Source organism: Rhinoraja longicauda, chromosome 11 (assembly GCF_053455715.1).
Source record: "Rhinoraja longicauda isolate Sanriku21f chromosome 11, sRhiLon1.1, whole genome shotgun sequence".
In the NCBI taxonomy this organism is placed as follows: domain Eukaryota; kingdom Metazoa; phylum Chordata; class Chondrichthyes; order Rajiformes; family Arhynchobatidae; genus Rhinoraja; species Rhinoraja longicauda.
In genome coordinates, this window is record NC_135963.1 from 35382932 (window position 1) to 35408075 (window position 25144).

The 25144-nt window shown below is 44.3% G+C and overlaps 1 long non-coding RNA gene across 1 annotated transcript; it reads left to right on the forward strand.

The window, feature by feature from the left end:
• The first annotated feature begins 1166 nt into the window (after positions 1-1166).
• On the forward strand, positions 1167-16801 carry LOC144598110 (uncharacterized). The gene is made up of 3 exons (XR_013547828.1): positions 1167-1300; positions 7089-7397; positions 14745-16801. It is a non-coding gene; the product is annotated as an uncharacterized LOC144598110 (long non-coding RNA).
• The last annotated feature ends 8343 nt before the right edge of the window (positions 16802-25144 follow it).

Consider the following 25144-nt stretch of genomic DNA (forward strand, 5'->3'; position numbering starts at 1 on the left):
GCTCTGGGGAGTGTTGTTGAGTAGAGGGATCTAGGAATGCAAGTACATAGTTCATTGAAGGAGGCACCAAAAAAAGGCTTTTTGCACATTGGCTATAAGTCAGAGTATTGAGTATAGAAGCTGGGAGCTCATGTTGCAGTCATATAAGAGATTGGTGAGGCCGCATTTAGAGTAACGTGTTCAGTTTCAGGCACCATGTAAAAGAAAAGGTGTTGTCAAGCTGGAAAGGGTGTATAAAATCATGAGTGGAATAAATCAGGTGGATGCACAGTCTCTTGCCCAGAGTAGAGGAATGGAGAACTAGAGGACATAGGTTTAAGGTGATGGGGGAAAGATTTAATACCAACCTGAGGGGTAACTTCTTCACACAAAGGGTGGTGGATGCATTGAACGAGCTGCCGAAGGAGATGGTTGAGGCAGGTATTATTGCAACATTTAAGAAACATTTAGACAGGTATATGGATAGGACAGGTTTAGATGGATAAGGGCCAAACACAGGCAGGTGGGACGAGTATAGATGGGACACGTTGATCAGTATGGGCATGTTGGGCCGAAGTGGCTGTTTCCACACTGTATGGCCCGATGGCTCTAAGTTCTCCTCCTCTCTCCGACCTTGCTACCACAGCCACACTGAAGAAGGATGCTGACCCCGATACATCACCTTTTCTCCAGAGATGCTGCCTGACCCGCTGAGTAACTCCAACATTGTCCATCTTATAATTTCTGTTTTTCACCAGATGCTGTACAAAGTTCCTGATGTTTAACTCTTTTTATGTTGATTTTTTCCCTTTATCTGATAGCAGCAAAATTTCATTTTGAAAGGCTGAATCTCCTTCCTCTTCGTAGCGTTGCCTGATAGGTCATGTGATGGAGGAGAGAAGCAACTAGTTAGTTTATGTAAGACTTTCCAAATAAAATGAGACAGTGGCTATACTTCTACCTGTAGAAATCCAGTCTGCAGCAGACAGTGAGGAAATGAAACAGGTGTCCAGAAATGTCATCAACCTGTGATTGTGGAGATGTGATTTGCCCTTTTGATGACTGATTGTGAGTCCCTCCTCTGACCCCTGGTCCTCGCCCATGTTTACATGTTCTGTAAATGATCAAACATGTCCAACTCTACATAACGATGAGTTCCCTTTTTAATCCCTTTATGTAAACCAGCATCTGCCGTTCCTTGTGTATGCTGTTCCCATATTGTATGGGAACTGCACTGTAAGGAGTTTGTACGTTCTCCCCGTGGCCTGCGTGGGTTTTCTCCGAGATCTTCGGTTTCCTCCCACACTCCAAAGACGTACAGGTATGTAGGTTAATTGGCTGGGTAAATGTATTAAAAAAATAAAAAAATAAATAAATAAATAAAATAAAATTGTCCCTAGTGGGTGTAGGATAGTGTTAATGTACGGGGATCGCTGGGCGGCACGGACTTGGTGGGCCGAAAAGGCCTGTTTCCGGCTGTATATATATGATGTGATGATATGATATGCAGTGCATGGATTTAATTTTGGTGCACAACCTCCAATATATTTTACCTACTTATATAAAGACAAGTATTTCTTAAGAGCTAGCAGCACCAGATAATTATCATTTTAAAATTGTTCAAGTGAAGTATTTTGGATTCACAGGAATTAATCATTAATTAGGACATGCAATGGCAAAGCAGAGCAGAATTATTTATTAATTTTTACCCTGATCAGTAAATATACAGTAACTGTTACCGTGCTGAATTATAATCATGCAATAAATATGCTTTTATTCTATTTAACTGACAACAATTGACATGGTGGGTAACCCTGTGGAATAAACAACAGCACTTTGCATTTCTTAAATGACTTTAATGGAGGAAAATTTCCAAAAGTACTGCATAAGACCAATATATATTAAGAGGAAATTACTTTGAGCCTCAAAAGAAAATTGACATGTGCAGGTAACAAAAAAATTGATAATGGAGCTATTTTAAGAACCTCGTCCATAGTACGTATGTAGATTTGCCATGGGGTTGAGCAGGGGAGAATGATAAAGAGAGGGCAGCACGGTGGTGCAGTGGTAGAGATGCTGCCTTAAAATACCAGGGACCCAGGTTCGATCCTGAATACGGGTGTTGTTTGCACGGAGTTTGTACATTCTCCCTGTGACCGCATGGGTTTTCTCCGGGTGCTCCGGTTTCCTCCCACACTCGAAACACATGCAGGTTTGTAGCTTAATTGGTTTCTGTAAATTGTAAATTTTCCCCAGTGTGTAGGATAGTGCTGGTGTACGAGGTGATCGCTGACCGGCACGGACTTGGTGGGCTGAAGGGCCTGTTTCCACGTTGTATCTACAAAAGAAACTTTGAGCCACAGAGAAAAATTACATTAGCCCAGGGAACAAAAGAGTTTGATCATGGAGCTATTTTAAGAGCCTCAAGTCCACAGTAACTGTGTAGAGTTACTATGGGTTTGACGAGGGGAGAATGATAAGGAGATGGGTTGGCTGGGAAGGATTCCAGATCTCCTGGTCCAGGAAGCCAGCAGAGACTTGAACAATGAAAACTGGTGAATACCATGTGCCCAGACTTGGAACTTGGACCAGAGAATATCTTTGGACTGTAACTCATTTCTAATGGATCAGAAATAATTCCTCTCTTACATTGTAAATAACCAAACTGGAGCACATTAACTAGGCCGGCCTCACAAAGAACTTACCAATAACAATTGACCTGGTCGGCAACCATGTGGAATAAATAACAGCATTTTGCATTTCTTAAATAACTTTAATGCAGGAAAATTTCCCGAAATACTGCAGAGGAACTATATATATTTAAAGAATTGACTTTGAGATGCACTAAACAAAAATGACATTAACACATTAGAACTTCTTAGAATATAGATTATAGAGTTCATCTGGTTTATGTGGTCCATTTCCCCCATATATATAAATTACCAATCACCTGCTCGATGAGATTCTACAATCTACCACTGCTCCACTGTACCAACCTTCCTGGCTACAAGAGTGTTGTCAGAGGATTGATGGCCGATAACATTGTACCTTTTTTTTGTAAAAGGTTCATGGGAGAAATTGAAATTGAAATGAAACGATGTACAGATGATGAAAATCTGAAATATTCTGGTGCAGAGTCATATCTGTTCACCTTGAATATTTCAGATATTCAGCAACTTTCATTTTTAATTTCAACGCTAACTCTGCTAACAAAATGGTAACTCTGTATCCCTCTCCACAGATGTTACCTGACATATTAAGTATCATTGCCATTTTTTTTCATATTACATAAGGGATAAAATAGGCTAATTAACTTTACTTAAATGGTGTGAAAATTAAGGACTAAATTCGAAGGGGCAGCATCAAGTTTTCTGTACAAAGGCATGAGTTAATGAGGAACAGTTTGGATTTGTTAAGGAAAGAAAGGCACAAAGTGCTGGATTAACTCAATGGGTCAGGCGGCATCCCTGGAGAACATGGGTAGGTGACATCGGGTCAGGACCCTTCTTCAGATTGATCCATGTTCACTAGAGATGCTGCCTGACCCATTGAGTTACCCCAGCATTCTGTGCCTTTCTTTGTGAACCAGCATCTGCAGCTCCTCACATCTCCATTTGTTCAGGGAACAACCTGTCTGATGATACAGAGTTCTTTGAGGAGGCAGAAAGTTTGAGGTTATTTACACGGTTTTGACCATAGGTTTTGACAAAATCCCACATGACAGGTAGTTTAAAAAATAAAAAATCCAAAGGAGAGTGCAAATTGGATTGAAACTGGTTTGAGTGCAGGGAGAAAAGAATAATGGTTGATTAATGCTTTTGCAACCTGTAAGATGTTATGGTTAGGATTACCAAGGGCCCAGTACTCAGTCCATTTCTCTATGTATCATATATATATTAATAATATAAATCTGACTGTAGGAGCTTTGATGGAGTTGCCTATAGATGATATATTAGCTTTGTGATTTAGAGTGGGGAGAAAAGCTTTGGTCAGCAGGAAGATTTAGATGGTCTGGTCAGTTGGGCGGATAAGAGGCAAATGGAATTTAATTTACAGAGGCAAAGTATTGGAAGGTGCAGCCATCAGGGGAATACACAGTCTATGGGAAGATATTGAGTGGATTGGAGGAAGAAATGTGTTTAAAAAAATGCCATTGATCTTCCCTCCACCACCTTCTCTGCAACTGAAAATTAACTTATTTTTCACTCTTTCCTCCTTCTGACAAAGGTTTATTGACCTGAAGTGTTCATTCCATTTTCCTCTGGTCGGCTGAGTGTTTCCTGCATTTTCAGCTTTTACGCCAGATTTCCTACACCTGGATTTTTCTTTAGCCTTTTTTTCCATCGTATTTAAAGTCATAGCGACAAAGAGTCGTGCAGCACAGAAGCAAGCACTTCGGCACAGCACGTCAAGGGCCTGCAGCGGTAGAGTTGCTGCCTTACAGCACTTGCAGTGCCAGAGACCCGGGTTCGATCCCGACTACGGGTTGCTGTCTGTACGGAGTTTGTATGTTCTCCCCATGGTGTTGCTCCGAGATCTTTGGTTTCCTCTCACACTCCAAAGATGTACACGTTTTTAGGTTAATTGGCTCGGTATAAGTGTAAACTGTCCCTAGTGTGTAGCATAGTGTTAATGTGCGGGGATCGCTGGTCGGTGCGGACTCGGTGGGCCAAAGGGCCTGTTGCCGCGCTGGATCTCTAAACTAATAAACGAAACTAAACTAAACTAAATTAAACGTCCAAGATGACCAAGAGGCCCATTCGAAGCCGGTCGCATATTTCACATTTAGCCCATATCCCTGTAAACCTTTTCCATCCATGTACCTATCCAAGGGTCTTCTAAATGTTGCTGTAGTGCCTGCTTCAACCACCTCCTCAGGCAGCTCGTTCCATATGCTCACCAGCCTCTGAGTGAAAAAGTTGCCTCTCAGGTTAGAGGGGGGGGGGGGGGGGGGGTGTAATAAAGAAGGGAGTGTTGCCTAAAGAGTTCAATGTTCATACTGTTGGGTTGTTAGCAACCCAAGCGGAATATGAGATGCGGTTCCAGTTTGCGTGTGGCCTCATTCTGGCAATGGAAGAGGCCCAGGACAGAAAGGTTAGTTTGGGAATGGGAAGGGGAATTAAAATGGTTAGCAATTGGGATATCCAGCAGGCCTTGGTAAACCGAACGTAAGTGTTCGGTGAAACAGATCGCCTAGTCTATCTACACTTGGTCTTGGCATGCTACAGGTAGGGCCAAGTCACCACATAATTAATGGATTAGGCCAAAACTTTGTCATTCATAAAAGGTGGGTGGACTGATAAAAAAAAAACAATGGGAGAAGGTTTAGAGGTGGTCTTGTTAATTGATGAATGCACAGTGTTCTTTACATTAGGGACCTCTTTATAACAGATTTCAGTTTTATTGGACAGGGCCTACCCTCAGTAATCAGACTGTCTCTTTGAGAACACAGGCTGCTAGTTACACTGCGGAAGGTTATTGAAATTGACAAGGAATTGCTTCGATCCACTCTTGTGCAATGATACTGTATTACACAACGTAACAAATAGCCTTTAGTATTTTTAGCTTGCAGTAACAAAAATACATTTTTCGCTGTAAAAAAGAAATTGGTATTGAAAACAACTCATTGTAACCTTTAAACTTTGTTTGGGGAATTTAGAGACTCAGCAAGGGAGCAGGTCATTCGGTCCACTGAGTCCACGCTGACCAGTGATCACTGCGTACACTAACCTACTCAAGCTGGGGACAATTTTTACAATTTCACCGAAGACAATCTTACCTGCGAACCTGTACAATTTACAATTCACAGAAGACAATTAACCTACAAACCTGCATTTCTTTGGAGTGAGGCTGGAAACCGGAGCACCTGGAGGGAATCCATGTGGTCACAGGGAGAACGTACAAACTCTGTGCAGATTGCACAGCTGTGCAGATAGCACAGCAGGATTTCTGTGCAGAAATCCTGTAGTCAGCATTGAACCCAGGTCTCTGGTGCTGTGAAGCACTATTCAAGATATCTTTATTTGTCATCCAAAAAACAAGTTTTTTGGACGAAATTTCGTCACCCACAGTCCAACAATAAGAGCAATAAAATAAGCAAATTACACATGCAGTTGGAATGAATCCCTTACTCGGTTAAAGCGGACAATCGGCAATAATGGACAACATTCCCCCCTCCTCAATGGTCCATTACAATGAGGATTACCTGAATTTCCACAGATAAATAAAGCTGTCCATATTCCAGGCAGTAAGGCATAGGCAACTTTCCAAAAATAAACATGCACAATCTAGGAAGTGAGAATCTTTAACGACAGAAACCCTAAACTTAACGTAAAATAACCTAGTAAATTCAATTTCAAATAGGAGCAGAAAATATTGGCAATTTATCTAATACTCAAGAACAAAGGAATATTAGGATTCCTAATACACCCGGGATGAGAGGTTTATCATATCTTTCACACACGAGGAAACATCATAAATAACAAAATCAATGTTTAGAATAGAATGATTAATCCTTTCAACTCTAAATCGTCAATTTTCTTGTCCTGGCACAGTGTTGTTGCATGGTATAATATTCTAGACTTTACTCCTCTCAGCCGATCTGTGTTTAAATGAAGCTTGTTGCAACCACCATTCCTTCCCACTAGTTTAGTTTATTATGGTCACATGTATCGAGGTACAGTGAAAACTTTTTTGTTGGGGGCTATCCAGTCAAATGAAGACTATGCATGAGGACACATAAGCCGTCCACAGTGCACAGATAAGGGTAAAACATTTAGTGTAAGATAACGTCTGATGAAGTCCGATTAAAGATAGTTTAAATGTCTCCCATGAGGTGGATGGGAGGTCAGGACCTCATTGGTTCAGTTGCCTGATAACAGCTGGGAGGAAACTGTCCCTGAATCTGGAGTTGTGCGTTTTCACACTTCTGTACCTCTTGCCCGATGGGAGAGGAGAGAAATGGGAGTGTCGGGAGTGAGACCGGTCCTTGCTTATGCCAGTAGCCATGCCAAGGCAGCGTGATGTGTAGATGGAGTCAATGGAAGGGAGGTTGGTGTGCATGATTCATTTCACCTCTCATAATCTTAGTTTCCTCTCATGATTTTCAGACTTCTGAAGCACTTGTAAAGTTGATGAGGACCGGGGGCGATGAGCAGGATGGGGCTCGCCTCTGGCGTTCTGGAAGACGCTCTGGGGTTAAGGGATCAGCTGCGGTGGCGCCCCAGAGCACAGAGGCTGGGTGGTGACGAGCGAGACAGCACATTCCCAGGCCTAGAGGCCCTGCAACAGCCAGGGGATAGCATGGATCGGGCGCCACTGGCCGCCCACGGAGGTTGGCATGGAGCGCGGTGCGGCAGTGAAGGACGTCGACAACATTGCCAGGCCAGGCACACATACACACACATAGACATGCACAGGTATAAAGGGCCTGTCCCACTTAGGTGACTAGGCTGTCGCTGACAGTTTGCGGGCATGATCGTGAGGAGTCTTCAAAAAATCGTAGTGGATCTCGGCGCCTCGCTGAGAAATCAACCGGTTTGAAATTTCTCGGCGACAGCTGGCTTGTCGCCAGGTATTGTTGCTTATTGCGGGCGCTGTCGCATGCTGTCCCCAGGTTTGCTAGGTTGTCGCAGATGCATTTAGAAGCACATAATATTAAATTAAGTAAAGTCATTTGAAGATACCATAAAATACTTGTGTTTAACCAATTTATTTACCGTCAGGACATTTGACAGGTAAATTGGAGGCGACAGTTTGACGGTCAGGTAAGCGTAGGAATTTTTGTGATGTTTATGGCCATCAGCGATTACATTTAAAGTAGGCTCCCAACCCAGATATGCAACCCAGAAACCAGATATGCATCTCCCGTAATTTTCAAAGAATGCCCACACTCCGCACAAAAATCCATTTAACCATGTTTAAAATTAAATTTCTTAATATTGCTATTAGTAAACTGGAAGTCAATCCAGTTTATGCCTTGTTACCGTGAAGCTTGGTTTTTAAGTAGCCCGGGCAAGATGTTATATTTCAAAACTCTCAAGTAATTACAGACTATTCAGTGATTTCAGCAAAAATTAGGACGCCAGAGAAGCATTGATAAGTGTGGGAATTTCGCGATGTTTCCGAAGACGGTGTAATCTCGACCTGACTCGGCATTGTCGTGGTCATTGTCGTAGGGTAAAAGAAAAATTTGGGCAATCTGCTACGACTTTGACAGTCGCCGGCAGTCGCCTAAAAAACCCGCCTAAGTGGTACAGGCCCTTAAGCTGCCTATAGCTAATACCTAGCTAATGGAGGACCGTTCAGAAGCCTGATAACAGGTTTCAGAGCGGAAAAAGCTGTTTTCCTGAGTCTGGTGGTGTCGGCTTTCAAGCTTTTGTACCTTCTGCCTGATGGGAGTGGGGAGTGTCTATACACCAGTTAAACTGAAAATATGCCGACTAAAGTGCTGTTTAGAGTGCTGTGGTAATCCCAACGATGAATTGCTCTGGTTGTCTCCAGATGCTTTTTTTTCCTGCATTGTACAGGCTGCTGATTTTGTGGAATGAAACATCAGAAATTTAAAACTTCATGCTGCTAATTTGGGATAATTGGCAGTGTTGTGCCCTAACTTTCCAGGAGTGGTGAGCAATGGCAATATATAGAACATAGAACAAAGAACAGCACAACACAGGAACAGGCCCTTTGGCCCACAATGTCTGTGCCGAACATGATGCCAAGTTTAACTAATCTCCTCTGTCTGCATGTGATCTGTATCCCTCCATTCCCTGCACATCCATGTGCCTACCCAAAAGCATCTTATACGCAACAGTTATACCTGCTTCCACTACCTCTCCTGGCAGCGCATTCCAGGCTCCCACAACTCTCTGTGTAAAAAGATTGTCACAAACATCACCATTGAACCTCACTCCTTCTATGCTTTCTGGTGTTTGGCACTTCCATCCCTGTAAAAACAATTCTGACTGTCTACCCTATCTATGCCTCTCGTCGTTATACATGCTTCTGAGGTTTCCCTTCAATCTTCGGTGCTCCAGAGAAAACAATCCAAGCTTGTCCAACCTCTCCTTATAGCTAGTACCACCTAATCCAGGTAGCATTCTGGTAAACCTCTTCTGCACCCGCTCCAAAAAGTGTGATGTATCCGCTGATCATTCTGTGTGGAGAAAAGCTGACGAATTACAGATTTCTGAGGAAGTCAGATTCTAAGGTGAGTTAGAGAAGCTTCCTCACCTCCAGAAAGTGCTCTTCGACTAAATGAAATGAACGTTAGGCAGGAGCTGGAGTGTAATCTAGTCTTCTTTAGATAAGTAAAGTAATTTTCAATGCAGTCGTGCTCAATTCTGAATGTTATTAAAGATATTTGATCTTTGTACTCCAATCTTAAAACCAAATATAATTCTGAATTCCAGGGGAGTATGATTTTCAATTAAAATTACTGGGGATTGAAATAGATATTTATATTTCTGAAGACTGTCATTTAAATGTTAGCATGTGAAGGATTCCATCGTCCCACAGGTTTAACGTCACCCTGACTCGGGAGTTGACAATCGAGAGTTAAGAATCAAACAAAATTAAGCCATTCGGCCCGTCGACTCTACTCCGCCATTCAATTATGGCTGATCTATCTTTCCATCTTAACCCCATTCTCCTGCCTTCTCCCCATAATCCCTAACACCTCTGTCAATCTCTGCTTTAAAAATACCCAATGATTTGGCCTCCACAGCCATCTGTGGCAATTAATTCCATAGATTCACCAACCTCTGACTCAAGAAATTCTTCCTCATCTTCCTCATCTTAAGGTACGTCTTTTTATTTTGAGGCTGTGTTCTCTGGCCCAAAACTCTCCCCATTAATGGAAACATCCACTCTACGTCCACTCTATCCAGGCCTCTCACCATTTGGTAAGTTTCAATGAGTTACCCCCTTAATTGTCATATGTACCAAATAGGTTTGCCAACTGTTCCGTATTAGTCGGGACATCCCGTATTTTGGGCTAAATTGATTTGTCCTGTACGGGACCGCCATTGTTCTGTATTAGGCCCGGGGGGCACTGTAGGCCGGACGCTGTAGGCCCCGACACTGTCGGCCTCGATGCTGTAGGTCCCGACAGTTTAGGACCCGACACTAAGTTTCTGACATTTTATCTCCGGACAGTGTAGGCCCAGAGGCCAGTATGGGAATGGGAAGGAGAATTAAAGTGTTTAGCAACCAGGACATCAGGTTGGTTCAGGCGGACTGAGCGAAGTTGTTCAGCGAAACGATCGCCGAGTACAAAGATCTGAAGTTTGAGGCCACGGACACTAGGTGGTGCTGGCGAGTGTGGTCTGAATTTTTCCTTCTTCTTTCCCACATTGAACAATATTTAAAATTAATGTTCACCTGCTGATTGATTCAATCCCTCTGGCCTTCCAATAGTGAATTAGATATCTCTTTTATCACATTTCATTACCGCACATTAAAGCCGTATTTTGCATCGTACACAATTTGTTGTTAATTATATGCACATTTGACCTTTGATTGGTTGTTATAACTCTTACAGTTTGTCAAGTTCCTGTTCAGTCATCACCTCATTACCTGAGAATCTTTCATAAATATTCAACAATTGCCTTTTAGGACTTTAAAAGTAAAATGAGATGATTAAATCACACTATAGTCGGAATTACCTTTCCAGGTCAAGTTTAAGTACTTTTCTTTATCACTCAATATTACTATGAAGCGAATGATATTTATTATTGGGTACCAAATAATGCACAATGCATTCAATTGTGCTTGGAATTACTCATGGGATCACTTTTTTAAATGTTAAGTGCAATGTCATTTGTTTAATCTAATTTATACCACCCATACCAAGGCCAAGACTCTGCCTCACCTCCAGCAGATGCAATCTGTCAATATAACACAACTGTTGAAAAATTGCCCCTAGTGTGCGCGAGGTGGATGCGGAAGTGGGACAACACAGAACTAATGTGAATGTGTGATCGATGGTCGCCATAGACTCGGTGGGCCGAAGGGCCTGTTTCCATGCTGTATCTCTAAACTAAAACCTCACTGAGAAAGCACACAACCTGTGCACTTAAGTCCCTTGCTATTGTAAATGAACACTTTGTGAAGCCATCACTGCAAAGGTACACTAAATAGAACATTGAACAAGAACTGTGGGCTTCACAGTGGTGCAGCCGTAGAGCTGCTTCCTTGCAGCACCAGAGACCCGGGTTAGATCCTGACTGTGGGTGCTGTCAGTATGAAGTTTATAAGCTCTCCCTGAGACTGTGTGGGTCTTCAGCGGGTGCTCCAGCTTCCTCTCATGTTGCAAAGACATTCAGGTTTGTAGATAAATTGTCTTTGGTAAAATTGTAAATTAGAGTCATAGAGTGAATCTGCTTGGAAACAGGCCCTTTGGCCCAACTTGCCCACACCGGCCAACATGTTCCAGCTACTCTAGTTCCACCTGCCTACGTTTTGTCCATATCCCTCTAAACCTGTCCTATCCATGTACCTGTCTAACTGGTTATTAAACATTGGGAAAGTCCCAGCCGCAAATACCTCCTCTGGCAGCTTGTTCCATTCACCCACCACCCTATGTGTGAGAAAGTTGCAGCTCAGATTCCTGTTAAATCTTTTCCCCTTCACCTTAAACCTATGTCCTCTGCACCTCGATTCACCTACTCTGGGCAAGAGACTCTGTGCATCAATTGTCCCTAGTTTGTAAGGTAATGTTAGTGAACGGGGTAATCGCTGGTCATCGCAAACTTGGTGGGCTGAAGAGCCGGTTTAAATATAGAACAGTGCAGAACACAAGCAGGCACTTTGGCCATCGATGCTTGTGCTGAACATGATGCCCAGCTGAACTGAGCTCATCTGCCTGTAAATGATCCATATCCCTCCATTCCCTGCACTTCCATGTGTGGCATCCCAACACACACTCCCACCATGCAATATGACATGGACCAGATAATCTGTTTCGGTGATGTTAACTAAAAGGTCAATATTTCCCATGATGCAGGGGTTAACCCATCTGCTCTGCATTCTGAAGATAGACAAAGGAGTAACTCAGCAGGCCAGGCAGCTTCTTTGAAGAAAAGGAATAGGTGACGTTTCGGGTCGGAACCCTTCTTTCAGGCTCTCTGCATTCAGATTGCACCCTGATATCTTTTCCAGTTACCCCAGACAGAGTCGTGACCTCTCATTCGCCATCGTATCTGGAAAAAAATGGCAAATCAAACAAAATGAAAACTAGCGAAGATCAATACACTTCCCATTGTCAAATTACAGCGCAAAGAATCATTTTGAGATTAAATTAATTATGTTTTGTTTGAATTCCTTTATCTCTTCATGTAACTCTAGCCCTCCCCCCCCCCCCCCGATGGGTTACAAAGACATGAACTCCCACTAGGTTACAACAAGCCCCCTCACGCAAGCAGATGATTTTGATTATTGCACCTATTTATTGCCTGCTGATCATGAGATCACACACTGAATGCCAGTGATCTGCAATTTGGAATAAAGTCATCTCCTGATGCAGAAAGAAAGTCTCCCACGTAGAAACTAAAACCAGAGCACCCATATCTACTTATTACTCACTTGGGTGATTCTGTTTTCTGTGCTGCATTTCATACACTTTGTGTTACAAGCTGAAGGGCTGGCACCATTTGTGTGGAGGGCGGCCACTATTTATACGGTTGTTTGCGTGAAACGGTTGGGGACGGAGTCCATCACCTGCAACCCTCACTCTGCTCCTCACGACTTGTTCCCATCTTATACTCTTGATGCGTTTTTGCAGCCAGCAAAACAAAAGGAGTTTCATTCATTCAGCAGAATTCATTCAGTTTCTTTTTAAATATTGAAAATATCAATTGTGCTTATGTGAAAACTATATCAATGATGACTGAAAGGTGGATGGACCTTCAGAATAACTGGGAGCTACCAAAGTCAGAAGAAAATTGGAACACAAAACACATTCAATCAAAAATAAATTATTTAATGTCGAAGGATAGCCACTTCTGCCCTACGAGGTACCATTGTTAGACACAAAAAGCTGGAGTAACTCAGCAGGACAGGCAGCATCTCTGGAGAGAAGGAATGTATACCACTGTGCTGTCTACTCATAGGCAGGTTTGTTCCACATGAGGAGAATACATGCAGGAAAATGGCAGGAGTAGACCGTTCGGCCCCTCAAGCCTATTCCACCATTTAAACAATGTGTCTGATGGGCACCGGGCCTCGTCTCCCCCGGTCCTGTACCTCAGAGCCCACCATTCCCTGATCTTTAAAAAATGTGTGTCTATTCCTTCTTTAAGTGGTACAGTGGCACAGTAGAGGTGCTGCCACACAGCACCGGAGACCCTGGTTCGATTGTGATCTTGGGTGCTGCCTGGGTGGAGTTTACACATTCTCCCTGTGACCGAATGGTTTTTTTCTGGGTGCTTGGTTTCTTCCCACATCTCAAGTATCTTGAATGTTGTACGTAAATTGGCCTCTGTAAAATTGCCACCAGTGTGTAAGAAGTGGAGAGAAAAGTGGGATAACATGCTGTATCGATCGATCGATCGATCAATCAATCGATCAATCGATCAATCAATCAATCAATCGATCAATCGATCAATCGATCAATCATATCCAATGATCTACTCTTTACAACACAATGGGGCAAAGAATTTCAGAGGTTTATTGGCAGAAGAATCTACTACGCAGCTTAGTTTTAAAGGGCAACACATTGGCATCATAGTAGAGTTATTGGCTTACAGCGCTAGAGACCCAGGTTAGATCGTGACTGTGCGTGCTGTCTGCGTGGAGTTTGCACATTCTCCCTGTGACCACGTGGGTTTTCTCCGGATGCTCCGGTTTCACCAAAGACATCCAGGTTTGAGGTTAATTGGCTTTGTTATGAATTGTAAGTTGTCCCCAGTGTGTGGTATAGTGTAAATGTACAGTATGATTGCTGGTTGGCATGGACTTGGTGGGCCGAAGGGCCTATTTCCACACATTATCTCTAAAGTTTAAAGTCCAAATGATGACCTTGTAACTGTAATTATACATTTAATTTATTTTCCAGACTTTGTGGTCTAATTTTTACTGCTTAGCTTTATTTCTAATAACCTGCCTTAAATATTATCCTTATCAACCTGGATGTAGACATATTATCTTTGAAAGTTTCAAGAATAATGAGCAGAAATCTTTTCCCTTAATTTCTTAGTACTTTTACTATGATTAATTTATGCCTTTTAAAATCATTCTCTCTCTCTCTGTCATTTACACAAAGTGCTGAAGTACCAGAATATATAATTTATCAAGAGAATTAATATCTATAAATAATACGGAGAATTACATTAGAAATTATAGCCTTTGGCTTCTCAGAAAGCAAAAAAAAACACAATACATTGGCAATCCTCTATTCTTGAATGAACATTTTAGGTACAAAGTGGTCCTTTTATCTTCACCATCATCCCATTGTACCTCATTTCAACAAACCAATTTACTCACCTCTGTCAGAGCAACCTATCCAAGAATCCAAACCATTAAAGAACTTCAGTTGTGCAAATGAAACGGTATGATTATTGAATATTCTAAATTTGGGTAACCTTTAACATATCCCCTTCCCTCCTTTTTTCAACCCCCCTCCCCTCCCCTATACCCTGGACACCTGGACTCCCCTCTATCTCTCGCCTCCAACTCCCCCTCCCCCTCCTGCCCCATACCTTCCTCTGGCTTCACAATTCGCAACTCTTCAACCCTGTCTCACACCTTTCTCTTTTTATCTCTGCCAGGGGTCAAGGAAAGAACGTTCACGTCGCGGCCCTGTTTCCACCAATCTTTCCACCTCCAGGCACAAGATGCACAAGAAGCTCAAGACACCGTTGTATGCAGCATTGTGTTCAGCTCTGGCTGAACAATTTCTAATCTTGCGATGTGGACTCGATAAGAAGATCTCTGCCCTTTGTTCCAACCATCTGCCTATCATGAACCCCCTTCTGCCTGTGACCATCTATTACCTGCCCCGCTTTATCCTGTCTCTCCTCTCTTCCAGCTTTCTCCCCCCCACCACATCCACACTCTGAAGAAGGTGGTCCTGATCCAAAACATCACCTGTGTAAATGGGGTGGCACAATGGCGTAGCTGTAGAGTTGCTGCTTTACAGCCCCAGAGACCCAGGTTCGATCCTGACTACGGATGCTGTTTGTATGGAGTTTGTATGTTCACTCATGAAGGGTTTTCTTCGGGATCTCTGGTTACCTCTCACACTCCAAAGACGTATAGGTTTGTAGGTTAATTGGCTTGGTATAATTATAGAATATCTCTAGTGTGTGTATGTGTGTGTGTAGGACAGTGTTAATGGGCGGGGATCACTGGTTGGCACAGACTCAGTGGGGCAAAGGACCTGTTTCTGTGCGGTAATTCTAAACTAAACTAATAATTCTAAACTAAAATAAACTAAACTATCTTTGTTCCATGTTCTTCAGCTGAGTTACTCCAGCAATTTGTGTCCTTTTGTGTAAACCAGCATCTGCAGTTCTTTATTTCAATATAGATAGGAGGGTAGGAGTTGGCTGCGCCTAACGGCTACGGCTCTCTGGCAGTCTGTTTGTCTTTTTTTCTTTTTTTTTGTTTGTGTCGGTGTTGGGATGGTTTTTGTTTCTGTTTTTGGCTGTGTATGTGTGGTGGGGGGGTGGGGTGTGGGTGTGGGGTGTGGGGGTGGGGTGGGGCGGGGGAAACCTTTCTTTTATTAGGTCTCTTCCCCGGGGCGCAGCTCGCCCGCGGGGCCTTCCATCGCCGGCGCGGCTCGGCTGCGGGACGTTTCAGTGCCCGGTGCGGCTCGGCCGCTGGACTTAACATCGCCCGGTGCGGCTCGGCCGCGGGACGTTTCAGTGCCCGGTGCGGCTCGGCTGCGGGACGTTTCAGTGCCCGGCGCGGCTCGGCTGCGGGACTTAACATCGCCCGGTGCGGCTCGGCCGCGGGACGTTTCGGTGCCCGGTGCGGCTCGGCCGTTGGACTTAACATCGCCCGGTGCGGCCGCGGGACGTTTCGGTGCCCGGGGCGGCTCGGCCGCGGGGCCTTCCATCCTCTTGCGGGGGCTGTGCGTGTCGGTTGCCTCGGTAGGGGTCGAGCTGCCTGTCCGTGAGTGCGGGGGGAAGAGAGGGGAAGTTTTGTTGCCTCCATCACAGTGAGGGGGTGTTTGGAGTCACTGTGATGGATGTTTGTGTTGGGGTCGGGTGTCCTGTGTTTTTTTCTTTTTGCGGTGTTTTTTGACTGCTGAAATTTCGTTCGGTGTTGTGCCGAATGACAATAAAGTGTTGTTATGTTATGTTATGTATAAAAATCTAGTGGATAATTTTAAATTTAGTTTAGAGATTCAGCTTGGAAACAGGTGCTTCAGCCCACCGAGTCTGCACCGACCAGCGATTACCCCGTACACTAACACTGCCCTGTGCACTAGGGACAATTTACAATTTGTACCTAAGCCAATTACCTGCAAACCTTCACATCTTTGGACTGTGGGAAGAAACCGGAGCACCTGGGGAAAACCCATGCGGTCACGGGGAGAATGTACAAACTCCGTACAGACAACACCCGTAATTAAGATTGAAACTGGATCACTGGTGCTGTAAGGCAGCAGCTCAACCGTTGCACCAATTTGCCGCCCACAATAAAATTTCTTTCTTCCTCCAGCTGAAAAATGGTGTGCATTCATGATAGGACTGTCTAGGTGTGGAGTGACAAACTGACACAGCTGCTTCCTCACTTCTATACAACCCTGAGTTCACTTGTGACCTCTGTTGCCGCCCATGTGAAGTTTGCAGGTTGCTTCGGATGTTCCCTCCCACATCCCATGAAAATGTGATTGATGAGATACTTGGCCAATGCAAATTGCCCTTAGTATGTAGGCGAGCAGTAGAATCAGGGTGAGGGTTGGGTAAAAGCATAGGGAAATTCCTACCGCTGGGTAATAAGCTGCCCAAGCGAAATATGAGATGCTGTTCCTCCAATTTTCATGTGGCCTCACTCTGACAGTGAAGGAGGCACAGGACAGAAAGGATAGTGTGGGAATGGGAAGGGGAGTTAATATTTGCACTAAACGTTGTGCCCTTTATCCTTTCTCTGTGCACTGTGGACTGCTTGATTGAATTCATGTCTGGTCTTTTCTTTGACTGGATAGCAAGCGAACAAAAGCTTTTCATTGTATCTCGGTACACGTGACAATATTGAACAAAACCAAATTTGATCTCTCAAGGAAGAACCACTACATGTAACAACTCTGTTATCTTGATATCTCTCTGGTAAAATTGAACAGAATATAAAATGGAAGTATATTAAAATGTGCGATTTATTGAAGGAAAACATTTGAAATGTTCCTTTCATAGTGGTTTCATTTTATTTGGAATAGGTCAGTCAGAAATCATACCAAGGCAAAAACAGTTCCACACTTGCAGTGAGAATTCTTTAATGACCTGCACTAGTTTAAAAGCACATTTTCTATTTTATGCCCGCTGTGGGACGAGAGTTTTATACCTATTCTCTGCCGTGTGGTTAGTATCTGAAGTTAGCCTTTTCAGTGATATGTGTGTGAAATAGAGACCCAATAATAACCCAGCAATGAAAATGGAAGGACAATATTTTTCCATGCTGAAATTGCGTGAGACTTGAAGGGCCCTCACAGCTCCAGAGAACCAAGTTCGATCCTAACCTCCATTGCTTTCCGTGAGGACTTTCACGTTCTCCCTGTGATCGTGTGGGTTTCCATCGGGCATTCCAGTTTCCTCCTGCATCCTAAAGATGTGTGGGTTGGGAGGATAATTGGTCTCCATAGATTACCTAGTGTGTAGCGAGTGGTAGAATCAGTTTTTGTTTGATTGAAAAATACTGATGACAATGGAAATACAATGGAAATAGGCCCTTCGACCCACCGAGTCCACACCGACCATCAATCATCCATTCACATTAGTTCTATGTCGCATCCAGTCTCTACACACTAGGGGCAATTTACAGAGGGAATTTAACCTACAAATCCTCTTGTCTCTGGGATGTGGGAGGAAACCAGATCACCTGCAGGAAATTCATGTGGTCACATTAAGAACATGCAAACTCCACACAGACAGCACCTGAGGTCAGGATTGAACCCGGGTGTCTAGCACTGTAAGGCAGCAGCTCTACCAGCTGTGCCACTGTTGATGTGAAGGTCGGACTGAAATGAGATTAGTGTAGGTTTAGTGTAGACGTGTGCGGTTGGTGTGGTCTTTGTGGGCTGAAGGTCCTATTTCCATGTGACACCACTCTAGTCAAAAGAACATAGCAAGGTTGCTCATCCATCACTTATGGTTCAGATCAGAGTAGAGGGATTTGCTGCTGAAGGTACTTTGTGACGTTGCATTGCTTGTAATTCATGGATCGTGTATCTGGAGTACACCCATGGATCACAGTACTAAACAGGCAGCTTCTATTCACAATAAAGCATAGGGATGTCAAATATCATGCACTCTCAACCTATGGGGAGAATTGCTTGTGTAACAGATACCTGGAGGTGCAAGAAACTACAGATGACAAAAGACAATGGATAGACACAAACTGCTGGAGTAACTCAGCGGGATGGGCACCATCTCTGAAGAGAAGGAATGGGTGACAATTGGGGTCGAGATCTTTCTTCTGCGGCCTGTCCCGCTGAGTTACTCCAGCATTTTGTGTCTATCTTCGATTTAAACCAGTATCTGCAGTACCTTCCTACACAAAAGACATTAGGACAAATATCGAGATAGGAAGGGTTGAGGGCGATATAGGCCAAATGCAGGAAAAGGGCACGAGCCCGTGAATGTAGCAACAAGGAACTGCAGGTGCTGGTTTATGCCAAATATAGGCACAAAGTGCTGGAGTAACTCAGTGGGTCAGGCACCGTCTCTGGAGAAAAAGGTCGAGTGATGTTTAGGGTCGGGACCCGATCAGATCAGCCTGAAGAAGGGTCACGACCCAAAACGTTGCCCATCCTTTTTCTCCAGACGGTGCCTGACCTGCCAAGTTACTCCAGCAATTTGTGTCTATCTCTACTAGTCCAGAATGTTAACTTGTTTGGCATAGACAAGCTGGACTGAAGGACCTGTTTCCATGCTGTACGGCTTTGTGACTCTATGCTGGATTCATGAACAAAAAACAAACTGCTGGAGGAACTCAATGGGTCAGGCAACATCTGTGGAGCTATTTGGTCAAAAATAAAGTTACCCAAAGAGAGGATCATTGCTCCTTTACAGGATCTTTGAGTACGTTGATCAGTATTGATCAGCGTTGGTCATTACCTGAGTATTGATCTTCCGATTTCAGATGTCATTACAATTTTGGCCAGATTAATGGAGGTACAGAGCATGGGGTCCTGAACCGAAGTGTTCCCTCTCCGTGTTCTCCAGGGATGCTGTCTGACCTAAGTTACTTAAGCATTTGGCCTCTTTTGTTGGAGACCAGCATCTGCAGTTCCTTGTGTGTGCATACAGTTGGTTCCTGTCGCAACTGGCGAAACCCTTGCTTGGTCATTGAAATAGTCCAAAAGGTGCCAATACTCAGAGCTGTCAAGAGGTTTTGTATTTGACTCTCTGATGAAACTAGTGTTGGTTATGACAAGGCCATGTTCTAATCAGAAGGAGTCTTCGCTGGTGTTAGTTTTGTCTACTCCGTTGCAGCCAGTTTGCCAGAAGTCTGTGCCATTTACAACTCTTCTTTTACAATTGCCAAGGCCAGGAATCCCTGAAGAATGGAGTAAAAGTCTGTTTAAACCACGCCTATTAGTTGGAATGTCGTGCTATGTGGACTGACAACCGCACTACATTAGGTCCATGAGTGCCTCAGCTCAACGTTCATGACGTGTTCACTTATCCCATAGTGGTTCAATGGCTCAATGGTGTTTTTATTGCCACTTTGCGAAGTTCAAATGCACAGTGAAATTATTTTCTTACAAGCAGTCCAGTAATACTAATAATAATGACAATAATACATTTTATTTGTCATATATAGGTTGGCACAGGGTCAACGATACAATGAAATGTATTTGACAAGACAACGGGTCACCTCAGCAGTAATATTCCAAGGATAAATAAGATTTTAAAAATGACATTAGTATGGTAAAAAGACAATATTAAAAATAGGTAAAAAGACAATATTAAAAATAATCAACATATATGATTTGAAATGTGTTTATGAGTTCAGAAGCTTGATGGCCTGATGGTAGCAACTGTTCTTAAGTCTGGTGGTACGCGCAGCCATACTCCTGTATCGTCTGCCTGACGGTAACAAGGAGAACAGCCTGCGTGCTGGGTGGCTGTGGTCCTTGATGATGCTGCGTGCCTTCCGCAGGCACCGCCGGTAGAAAATGTCCTGAATGGCCGGGAGACAGTTGCCAGTGATGTGCTGTGCCGTCTTCACCACTCTGTAGTAATTTGTGGCTGTGGGCAGAACAGTTCCCGTACCAGACTGTAATACAGCCCGTCAGCAGGCTCTCGATGGTGCATCTGTAGAAGTTTGTGAGGATGCTGGCGTTCATGCCAAACTTCCTCAGTCTTCTCAGGAAAAAGAGCTGCTGGTGGGCGTTCTTTGTTATTGTGTCCGTGTGCAGTGTCCAGGAAAGGTCCTCAGTGATGTACACACCGAGGAACTTAAAGCTGCTGACCCTTTCAACCTCAGCATCACTGATGTGGATGGGGAGGTGTCCACTCCCCTGCTGTCTCCTGTAGTCCACGATAATCTCTTTAGTTTTGCTGACATTGAGAGAGAGGTTATTTTCCTGGCACCAGCTGTTTAGTGCCTTTACCTCCTCTCTGTAGGCCGTCTCATTGTTGTCTGTGATGAGGCCCAAGATGGTCGTGTCGTCAGCAAACTTTAGGATACTGTTTGAGCTGTGCTTAGCAGTACAGTCGTGCGTGAACAGGGAGTACAGGAGAGGACTGAGCACACAGCCCTGTGGTGTGCCTGTGTTGAGGATCAGTGAGGAAGAGGTGTGGCTGCCAATTCTCACCACCTGGGGCCTGCCCATCAGGAAATCGAATATCCATCCGCAGATGGAGGTCTCCAGTCCAAGATCAAGGAGTTTGGGGACGTTTTAAGGGAATAACAGTGTTGAATGCCGAGCTGTAGTCAATAAAGAGCATTCTCACATATGTATTTCCTTTGTTCAGGTGGGTGAGAGCAGTATGTATTGCCATGGTGATGGCATCGTCCGTGGCCCTGTTTGGTCTGTATGCAAACTGAAGGGTCCAAGGTGTCAGGGAAAGAGGAGCAGATGTGAGTTTTGACTAGTCGCTCGAAGCACTTCATGATGACTGATGTCAGTGCAACAGGACGGTAGTCATTTAAACTGGTTTCTTTGGAACAGGAACGATGATGGATGCTTTGAAGGAGGTGGGAACCACAGACTGACTCAGAGAGAGGTTGAAGATGTTGGTGAACACCTCTGCCAGTTGATCAGCACACGCTCTGAGGGCCCGCCCTGGAATACCATCCGGCCCTGGAGCATGCGGTCGTTGACCTTTTTGAAGGACCGCCTCACGTCTGCCATTTGTAAGGACAGTGTGGTAGTCCCCCTGCACACCTGTGGACTCATGGTTGGCGCTGTGTTGTCTGCATTGAACTGGGCGTAAAAGGTGTTAAGCTCGTCTGAGAGCGATGCGGTAGGCTGAACAGTGCTCCTGTTTTTCCCTGTAGTCTGTGACGCAGCGTAATCCACTCCACATGCGTCTGGAGTCCGAGCTGTAGTAGTTAGATTCCACTTTGTTTCTGTAGTCTCTCTTGGCTTTCCTGATGGACTTCCGGAGGTCATATCTGGCTACCTTGTAGGCATTGAGGTCGCCTGAGTTGAAGGCGATTGCCATACCCAAACACATCCGCATTTAGCAAGTGTACTGAAATAGTTTGCTGAACTTGCAAGCAAGAGGGACCATGTTTAGGCGCCAGCCATTATCAAAGTCCAATCACTCAGACATCAAACCAAGATGGTCGTCAAATTATAACCATCCCTTTCAAACCATGAAGAGAGCATTATCTCATGTCCCCTCATCCTCCAGTAGCTCAGAGTGTTAAATGTTAAAACATCTTCATTAAATGTGTGCTGAACACATATTGATTATTCTCCTCCCTCAGTTGCTATTTACCATGTCAAACCAATTAAAATGTTTTTGAAATTCACAGGTCGAATACAGGTTCAAATCACCAAATGCCTCATATGGACTAGAAGATAGAAGACTAGGATACTTACTCTCAACCTAATTCTATTGGAAAGAGATACAAAATGCTGGAGTAACTCAGTGGGTCAGGCAGCATATCTGGACAAAAGGAATAGGTGACGTTTCGGGTCGAGACCCTTCTTCAGACTACAGCAGAAAGAGAGGGTGTTGCAGAACTCTCGTTGGAGAGAGGAGAACTTTTTCAAAGTAGACATAACATGTGGAGATTTTGCAGTGGAACAAATAAGGTATGTAGAGAGGAACTGCAGATGCTGGTTTACACCGAAGATAGACACAAAATGCTGGAATAATTCAGCAGTCAGGCAGTATCTCTGGACAAAAGGAACAGGCGACATTTTGGGTTGAGACTCTTCGGACTGAAGAAGGAAAGTTGTCAGATTAGTCTTGCACGTTGCAGTGTATTCTGATTTCACCACTTAAATCGGGAACTGCTGTATAACACTGATGTATCTTTGTGCATTTCAGAACACATTACCAGACTTCAACATCTAGAAAACTATGAAGATGTGTGCGAAAATACATCACCTGATAGAGTACTGAAATGCAGACAAGTAATTCCCAGAAGACGATCTTGTTCAGTGTGTTTATAGTGAGATGTGAAGCCAGGTGTAACTCACAAATAGTCGCCTACCTTTTCAAGGCTCACAACTTGTGTGTGAAATCATGTGCACTATTCCCTGTCTCTTGATGTTGGAAGAACAATTGGCTCATTTACCAGGCAGTGCAGCAAGAATCCAGCGAACCCTTTTTTTTTGTTTAGCATGCAAAATGTTGCTTTGGCAAGTCTACATGCTCAGGGTCAACACGTGCTGAATGTGAAACAGATAAAGAATTTTACAACGACAGCTTTCTGCAGCATCAAGCAGGGAATGAACCAAAACGGGAACACATAAATGAATAGAATAAAATGTAAGCGATGTAAAATTGTTCAGTGCTTTCAGCAAAAAAAGCATATCATCTAAATGGTGAGAGAATGCAGATCTTGGAGATGCAGAGGGACCTACAGTAGGTGTCCAACCGAATACATGATTTGCTAGAGGCTAGGACACTGGTACAACACATAATTAGGAAAACTAACTAACGGCGGCACAGTGGCGCAGCGGTAGAGTTGCTGCCTTACAGCGCCAGAAACCTAGGTTTGATCCTGACTACGGGTGCTGCCTCTACGGAGTTTGCAGGTTCTCCCTGTGACCACTTGGGTTTCCCCTGGGTGCTCTGGTTTCCTCCCACACTCCAAATGTGTACAGGTTTGTAGATTCATTGGCTTAGTAAAAGTTGTAAATTGTCCCTTGTGTGAAGGATTGTGTTAGTCTTCTTTCGTGTCCGTCATCTATGTTTCAAATGTTCGGCCAGGCTCTTGCACAGTGGACAGCCTCCTCGTTTGCCAACGCCAGATCTTCCAGGTAGCATTGTTCACCAAGAAGTGGGCATCTTAGTAGTAGGTGTGGCATGGATTGCACAGATGTTCCACATTCACATTCTGTGTCTGCCGCATCTGCATAGCCACATTTGCTCATATTGGTCCTGCATCGACTCATCCCTGTACGAAGTATTGAGGGATTCCAGGTCTTCCAGTCACACCTGTGACCAGGTGGTAGCTATTCCTTAGTTGACTGTGTTAGTGTACAGGGATCGCTGGTCGGTGTGGACTTGGTGGGAGGAAGGGCCCTTTATCTTTAAACTAAACTAAATTAACAGAATATTAGAAGATAGACACATTGCTGGAGTAACTCAGCGGGACAGGCAGCATTTCTGGATAGAAGGATTCCTTCCTTCTATTCAGAGATGCTGCCTGTACCGCTGAGTTACTCCAGCATTTTGTGTCTATCTTCGGTGTAAACCAGCATCAGCATTTCCTTCCTTGACAGAATATTAGCATGTTGAATACAAAAGTAGGATAGTAATGTTTTGGTTATAGAACATGGAAAGGTACGAAACAGGATTGGGCTCTTCAGCCCTCAATGTCAGTGCCGAGCATGATGTTGTCAAGCTAATCTTCCCTGCCTGCATGTGATCCAAATCCCTCCATTCCCTGCATATCCACAAGCCTCTAACGTGCCTATCTAACAGCCTCTTAAATGCCACTTTCCTACCACCTCTGATAGCTCGTTCCATTTTTTGTATCAAAAACTTACCTTGCACATCACCATTAAATGTTGTTCCTATCACCTGGGGGTACATGTGAACCTCTGCTCACCTGAAAGGACTGCCGGTGTCCTGGATGGAGTCGAGGGAGGAGGTATAAGGGCAGGTCTACATGTGCCTTCTCTAAAGAGCATCCCCTGTTCCTGATGTGGGTTCCTGAACATCGGCGTGACCAAACGTAGACTCGGTAACCGTTTCGATGAACCTTGCGCTCGGTCCGTGGAGGTTGACGCGATCTTCTGGTTGCAAACACTTTAACTCCCCTTCCCAATCCCACACTGACCACTCTGTCCTGGGCCTTCTCCATTGCCAGACTGAGGCCACACGCAAATCGGAGAAGCAGCATCTCATATTTCACTTGGGTAGCGTACAGCCCAGCGGTATGAACGTTGAATTCTCTAATTTTAAATAACTTCCACCTGCACTGCTCCCCCCTGCCCTCGGCCCCCTTTCTCCCTTCAGGTGTATAACCAGTTCCTCAGCTCTCGACGTTGCATCCTTCTCGTTCACACCTTCTCTAGCCAACAATGGGCCCACAGGGCACCACCCTACCTGAGGTCATTTGTGGCCAGCCCTGATTGGTCCTGGTCTTTTCTCACCTGCAGCTCTTCACCCCTCCCCACCCCCTACTTTCAGTCTGAGGAAGGGTCTCGACCCAATATATCACCTATCCTTTTTCTACAGAGATGCTGTCTGACCTGTTGCGTTAATGCCGGCACTTTTTGTCCGTCTTTGGTCTAAACCAGCATCTGCAGGTCTCTGTTTCAACGTTTAAGCATTTCACTGTAACTCAGTACATGTGACGATAAAGA